Below are 8,547 nucleotides of genomic sequence, written 5' to 3'. Positions count from 1 at the left end.
CTAAACAAGTATTAAAAACAAAGAGGAAAGACATTAAAAATAATGAACAAGGAACGAAAGTTAGAGCGATAAAACCCTTTGCGATTGATCCTTGAACACCCGGATGAAAGAACTCTTGACCCTCCTTGGTTCCTAGCTTCAAATCACCTTCAAATCCTTGGTAAACCTCTCAAAATCGGCTGCACTTGTGCTTAGAATCGGCTAGGGACATAATGATGTTTATATATCGAGATATCGGGCTTGGACTTGCAAAAACGGGCTGGCCATAAGACATAGGCGCCGCTCAACCCCCTGGCATTGGGCTCCGCACGGCGCGACGTGCTCAAGGTAGGGGCTACGGATTTTCTTGTTAATTGTTGTTATTTGTTGCCAAATCTTGATATTATTCTTCCTTGAAAACCAAGTAATGCTTAGAACCTTCTAGATCTTCCTTACCTTGATCACCAAGCCACCATCTACATGAGCATAAATCAAAACTCGTAAATGAAGTAATCATGTAATCAATGATAAGCAAAACGAGCATAAACTTCCATGAAATGATAGAAAGAATTAAAGCTTAACATGCAAGACACCAAACAATCTAAAACACTATAACTATAACATACTTGACTCAAAACTTAAATTAAAGAAAGATAAACGAAACACGATTCCAACCGAACTCAAAACATTAAAAAAACACAACTTTATATGGGATACGAGATGTATAAATAGACGTATATCAAATATCCCCACACTTACTCTTTTTACGTCCCTGAAAAAGTCTAATGCAGTTGGATTAGAATCGGAAAATTACAGTATAACAAACATATAAGTTAATTTTTTAAAGCTTAGAAAAAACGCAAAAACCGCGATCACCGATATTGTTGTCCACTTAAACCCATGTCTTAATCTTTACCGGGAAAAATAAGATCCAACAATTAGTACTCAGTGGTTTACACAATTAAGACCCGCTTATTTTCAGCTTTTACCGGACCAGACCACCCCAACTTGACTTACACCTCAAAATTAGCAGAATTTTGTTGCTCTATTTTTTTATGAATAGTTAAGACGATCAAGGGTATTGTTTATCCACCTAAGCTTAAGCATCAAAGTCTACCAAGCAGCCATTAGATACGATTAAGGTTCAATTAATTAATAGCTAGTGTTCCCCACAACATGACATACCCCCGTTATCAAGCAATACCCTGAACCCATCACCATAGGTGAGCATGCAAAATTTCATCTGTAGGGCTTACATGTAGTGTGTCCCTTGTGGTCCGTTTCTTAATGGTAATGAGACGCGAGCAAGGGGACCCCACATGGCTAACAGCGTGGATGATCAAGTCTGTAGTGAATTTGTACTTTTGTACCCTTGTGATCATGTTTATAGACTTATAAGGGTTTCCTCTTTTGGCTTTATTTTAAATATCCACAACCCCACTTAGAAATTGTGAATACCCAGATGAATAGATTACATACATACCCATGGTCTCCGGACCCGAAGCATCCCATCAATACAGCATTTAAGGTTATAAAACCATACGCCAATGAGGTGTAAAACACTAAACTAGCAGTTTTAAGTTTATATCATAGGCTACACGGCATACTCTAACGTTAAACCTACCCAAGCATCATATGATAACGTATTCAGATTTAAAAATTCATAATATTTCCACTTTTCATACTAATAATTGAGGCTTGAGTATGGCCCGACCTTTCATTACTTGTTTTCCACGGACAAATCGCTTTACCCACAAAAGATTTCCGTTTTAACCATTTTATCAAATTGCCCTTTCATTTTCAAGGCCGAGCCTACCGACACATCCCAAGTTAAGTGCGTTTTCTGTTATTTATCTCATATTATTAGTAATTTGAAAAACCAATTTCCCGATAAATATCATCATCTCCTACTTTAACGCAAAAAACTAAATTCAAGGGACATTTTTAAAACATTTTTCAATTTTTTTTTCAAATTTTTTAATTTTTTTAAAATTTTTTTTCTTTTTTCTTAAATTTTTTTTTCTTTTTTTTTAAATTTAAACTCGATTTAAAATACGACTCAGATATCCTATCCCCACACTTAAATTTTTCATTGTCCTCAATGCAAGGATAAGGATGACTTAAAATAAAATAAAATAAAATAAAGTCGGACTACCAAAACTAAGACTCTAAAAATTAAAAACAAAGCAAAATAAAAAGTTAACAAGCTAGATAATGGAAAAGACTTAGCTGGTAATTTGCGCATGAAACATGATGCCAAAGTTTTCTTTCATGAATGCCCTCCAACTACGAACGTGCTCAGCAATTGGTAACTCTTTTTCTCATGAACGTAAGTGGCCAAACAAAATAAACAAACATATCTAAAAATGTATCTTATCGTAACGATAGATATTAAGCAATTAAAGTATTTCACCAATAAATATATAAAATATAATAATCAGGAGCAAATAAATAAGCATGAAGTATACGGCTCCACTGCTCCATCCCCACACTTGTCTTTTTCATTAAAGTCTTCATTGGGGATCATCTCTGGCTCATACAGTCTCTCTTTTACCTAGCAAAACTCAAAAACACCAAAACAAAGAAGAACTACAAAAGACTACGTTAGCGACTCGATGACTCAACAAAACTAAGCAAATAAAAATTAAAATAGTAGAAAATCTACAAACTCTACACTTGAGCTTTCACTCAAGAACCTATGTTTACGCGAATCACGTGGCGGACCGAGTGGAGCTTCCTCCACCTCGGTAAAACTCCAATGCCATCAAGGATACCGAATCACGATCCGACCATTCGTCAATCTTGGTCTTCTTATTTCTAACACCACGAACCTTCTCAATCTTTCGCTTACCACCGCCTTTTACTCCAACATGCTTCACCATTTCCCGAGAACTAGCAACTGCTCGCTCCTTCCCCACACTTAAACTTACAGAACGAGAATCGTCAAGACTAGGCCCCATGCCCGAGATAACTGATTCTATCAAGTAAACTGGGTGACATGGATCAATAAGACCGTCTTGACCACTCAGATGTCTCATGGACTTAGCGAAATAGGTGGCACTATCATCACCGGCTCTAAGAGTAATCTTACCTTCAAACACGTCAATGACCACCCTAGCAGCATGTAGGAATGGACGACCTAAAATGATAGGAACTCTCTCGTCGGCCTCCATATCTAAAACAACAAAATCTACGGGGAAAACCAAATTATCTACCTTAACGAGCAAATTCTCTACGACACCCCTCGGATACTTAACGGAACGATCGGCTAAAGACAATGTCATACGAGTAGGGGTGAGCTCTCTTAGGTCTAGCTTTTCATACATATATTATGGCATGAGGTTTATACTAGCTCCTAGATTCGCTAATGCTTGACATGTCATGTCACTTCCGAAAAGGCATGAAATGGTAAAAACACCGGGGTCGGGTAGTTTCTCCGAAACTTTATTAAGAACTACTGCGGAACACTCTCCATTTAGGGGCACAGTCGACAGCTCCTCCAACTTATCCTTTCTTTTAAGAAGGTCTTTCAAAAATTTGGCGTACTTAGGCATATGCTGAAGGACTTCTACGAATGGAAGGTTGACATTCAATTGCTAAATATATTAAGAAAATGCCCGTAATCTTTTGTATATTTTTGATTCTTTAGACGAGCGGGATACGGGACATAGGCTAGGTCAATGGTGTGTGGTGATGGCCGGGCTCCAACTGGCTTCTTATCGGTGTTTTTCATAACCTGCGGCTCTATGATTGGTGTTGTACTATGTGACTTACCTGGAGCCTCTACCTCTATTTCCTCATCTATCAACTCATCGCCTTTATCTTCCCTAATTTCTCTACTAACTACCTCCGGACCTAAAACCCTACCACTACGAGTGGAGATGGCGTTCAATTGAGCAGCCAGATTAGTTTGAGGGATAACCGAAAACTGACCTGGGGGCCTTTATTCTAAACGACGAGCAATATCACCAACAGTCCTTTGAATATCGAGAATGGAAGATTGTTGATTCTTGAAGAGCAAATCGTGTTCGGCTAACTTTTTCTGTGTAACTTGATCTCTCTCCAAGATTAGCTTCATCATCTCTTCCAAACACCCGATTCCACCGTTTGAATCCTGCACATTACTTTGAAAATTATTACCATCGGTGTTATTATTACTGAAATACTGACCTTGTCCTGGAGCATAAAATTTTTGAAACCCGGGTGGTGCACCCGACGGACGCCAGTTAGCATTATTCTGATTCAGGTTCTTGTAAGTGTTCAAATTCTGATTATTGTTGTTGTAATTGTTGGGAAACCTAGTCTGACCAGCAACGAAATCGACCTGTTGATTCATCACCGGACACTCCAACGTACCATGTCCACCTCTACGAAATTCACACATGTCCACCTTGGCCTTAAGTTCCTTCACCTCTCGGGTCAGTGATTCCAAAGCAGCAGCCACACTAGTATCCAGATTAACCTGGTGTACACCTCAAGTGGACGAGGATGTACTGCTGACGGGAGTGGAATTCCCGCGATGTGGCTCTTTGGCAAGGTCCGATTGAGCGAAGCTCTCAAACATCTCGTTACATTCGGCGACATTCTTCCTAGCCAGTAGACTTCCTCCGGCGGCCGTGTCGAACCGAACTTGGGTTTTGTAGTTTAACCCATTGTAAAATCTTTCCACGAGAGCCCATGGTGTGAGACCATTCTGGGAGCAACGAGCTAGCATGTTCTGAAAGCGCTCCTAAGCATGACAATATTTCTCCCCCGGTTCCATATGAAACGAATGAATTTGATCGCGAAGAATAGCCGCTTTAGCAGGTGAGAAGTACTTCTTGACAAAAGATGAACGTAACGCCTCCCAAGTAGTAAACGTGCCAGGTGGTTGAGTGTCAAGCCAAATAGCAGCTTTACCCATAAGTGAAGATGAAAATAGATGTAAGAATTGAGCATCTTCAGTAGCACCTTGTAAATTGAAAGTTTTCAAAACGCGGTAAAGTCGGTTAATATGAGCCGTGCATCCTCGTCATCACCCACATGAAACTGATTGGTTTTAACGATGTTGTTCATGATGTATGATGGAATCTGCCACGAGTTGGGGTTGTTGATTGCGGGAACGACGATGGATGACTGGTTTCCGGTTAAGCCATTGAAGGCTTGAGCAGCGATTGTTCTATTGTCGGCCATTTGATCTAGATTTCTCGGAATTTCAGGCGACGAACTGGATGGTGATGATTTCAGTGTAGAAGTAGCTTCCGACGGTGGTCCTTGCGAACGAAGATGTGGCATAAACCTAGAGGACGCAACGGACTAAGTGAGTAGACTAAAAATAAAAACTAAAACTAAATTAAACTAAAATTTAATTAGACTCCTACGACTTAAACGAAAATAAAACAAATAGCACGTATATAGCAAATAAGTCCAAATAAAACTAAATAACGCAATTGCCAAGAGGCCCCGGCAACGGCGCCAAAAACTTGATGTGCTTAAAACAGTCAATTAAATATTAACTAAACTAAACAAGTAATAAAAACTAGACTTAAGACTCAACTACACAAAACACCGGCAAGTGAACTGGTCAATTGTACTAAAGCTAAGTAAGTCCGGAATATCAAACCCACATGACTCTATAAATTACGTTAATTAACTAATTAGACTAGACTTATGACACGACTACTTATTATTAATGTTTAAAGGGGTTTTTAAACTAGGATTTAACTAAGAAAGCAAATAAACAAGTAAACAAGAAATAAGCAATTAAACACGAGATCGAAACCAATCAGAGAAGGAATCTACCTAGGTAAGAATCTCATGTATCAACAATCATCAAGCAATGGACAAATAACATGATATGGAAAATGATTCCTAAATGTATTCATCTAACAAACCCTAAAGGACCCTCAATCGCTTCAAGTAAAATCCTAAAGAATGAATATTAGATTATTAAGCAATCAGTTGTATTGATTTCCTCACGGTTATCAAATAGGGTTAATTAATAGTATCTAAAGCAAGCAATCTTACGAAACACTAAACCCTAGATAACTTGATAATCTTATCATGACATCATGAACAAGGATCAATACAATAAGCAAGAATATTGTCACTATCTATCCTAGCATGCAATTAACCAAGACACATGAACAACTCCTCACCTTACAGCTATTGGAATTTAGCAGAACATTCAAAACCCTAACCAACTATCAACTAGCTTCTATGATCTAATGGGCCCATTCAATCACAATAATCAAAACACCAAGTAATGAGTAAACATAAACCCTAAATCTAAAGAACACAATCAAAAGATTAAAGATCTATGTGAAGCTATACTTAACAATAAATTAAGATATTAAACATTCATATGCATCATGAAAGCAAAATCAAGTCTTTTACTATTAAAATAATGAAACCATAATCAAAACATTAGTCCAAAACAAGAATCATGCATCAAACATGTTCATCAAACCTAGGTAGACATGAAGTCTATCCTAGATTATTAACAACAATTCTAAACAAGTATTAAAAACAAAGAGGAAAGACATTAAAAATAATGAACAAGGAACGAAAGTTAGAGCGATAAAACCCTTTGCGATTGATCCTTGAACACCCGGATGAAAGAACTCTTGACCCTCCTTGGTTCCTAGCTTTAAATCACCTTCAAATCCTTGGTAAACCTCTCAAAATCGGCTGCACTTGTGCTTAGAATCGGCTAGGAACATAATGATGTTTATATATGGAGATATCGGGCTTGGACTTGCAAAAACGAACTTGCAAGACCTAGGCGCCGCGCGACCCCCCTACAATTGGGCTCCGCGCGGCGCGACTTGCTCAAGGTAGGGGCTACGGATTTTCTTGTTAATTGTTGTTATTTGTTGCCAAATCTTGATATTATTTTTCCTTGAAATCCAAGTAATGCTTAGAACCTTCTAGATCTTCCTTACCTTGATCACCAAGCCACCATCTACATGAGCATAAATCAAAACTCGTAAATGAAGTAATCATGTAATCAATGATAAGCAAAACGAGCATAAACTTCCATGAAATGATAGAAAGAATTAATGTTTAACATGCAAGACACCAAACAATCTAAAACACTATAACTATAACATACTTGACTCAAAACTTAAATTAAAGAAAGATAAACGAAACACGATTCCAAACGAACTCAAAACATTAAAGAAACACAACTTTACACGGGATACGAGATGTATAAATAGACGTATATCAATGTTTTATAATAAATGATATTTTTAGATGAAAAACAAACTTAATTTAAAATTAAAAATTTCAATAAACTTTAACTTATTAGATATATGTGATTGTTTTCTAAATTACAAGTTTTTTCTTTCAAATCCTTAAAAGATAAATTTACTATTGTCTATTTATGTATTCTCAATTTTTATGTTAATTTAAATGAGCGGGTTTTTTTAACCGATTAAAGGATCAAACATGGTTAGGTCAAAACAGTTTATAATTATAATGAGTTTTGGTCGACCAGTTGGTTTAAAATTGTAAGGCCATGATCCTGGTGCCCTACATTATCGTTGGATTTACTCGTAAACATAGTTTTATATATCATAGTGACTTAAAACTTTCGCGGAAGCATTAAACTTCGACCATATATTTCATGATCATCGAAATCTCATCATAGAAACAAACACTTGTCTTAAAAAATAATATAAAACATCATAACATTCTTCTCAATATGCCAGCCAATTCAGTCCAATGCCATGTGTCTCCCTCAAGCTAGTTGCCTTAGCCTATTTACCTCTGTGCACACTAAAAATCAGCTACGCTGATTGAGTTCTTGTTAATCAGGCAACATACATTACATTCACATACTTACGTATCCGAAGACACATATTACATACTTAACATGTTTATCTTTCTTTCATTCATTCTTTCTTTCAAACTTTCATTCTTTCTTATTTTAACATACATAGTGAATACATAACCATCTCTTCATTTTAAAGAGTCTTTCGCCCAATAACCTCACATATGCTATAACGGTCTGGTCCCTATCCTCTTAGATATTATAAGGATCTGGTCCATTCTTTCCATACAACCATACATTTATACATACATTTGTTCATATCATTATTGATCATATAATTACACACCTAATCTTAAACTTTTCTATATTATTCATATAACATTCATTAAAAATTCATAAAACATACACTTACCACTTAAGGTAAGTGTATTAACTAACCACATAAGAGTATGCAAACAACCCCGAAAAACATAACAGAGAAAATGGGCTAGAAACTCACCTGGATCATATTTATCTCGGAGTTAACTGCAACACCTCTCCTTAGTTGCGCACGGCTGACTGTGTAACAATTTATAAGTATCAATTAACTACTCCTAGTCAGATCATATTCTAAGTAAGTGAAACCCCTAACGAACGGAGGGTCCGGAGGCAGCGCCCCGGGCAGCGGTCCTAGGGGCGGCATGCCCTAGAAGGATCCAAGGGGCATAGCCTCTTGTCACACCCCATCTTAGGCCTGGGCGTGTGACCATCAATTGGTACCATTTTTGTAAATAATTCAGAGTGACGGGTTAATGCAGAAATATTTGGGTGGA

The sequence above is a fragment of the Bidens hawaiensis genome, unplaced genomic scaffold, assembly GCF_021521415.1.
Source record: "Bidens hawaiensis isolate Kalapana, Puna unplaced genomic scaffold, B.hawaiensis_p1.1 tig00018747_1, whole genome shotgun sequence".
NCBI lineage: Eukaryota > Viridiplantae > Streptophyta > Magnoliopsida > Asterales > Asteraceae > Bidens > Bidens hawaiensis.
Note: the sequence above shows the minus strand (reverse complement) of the source record.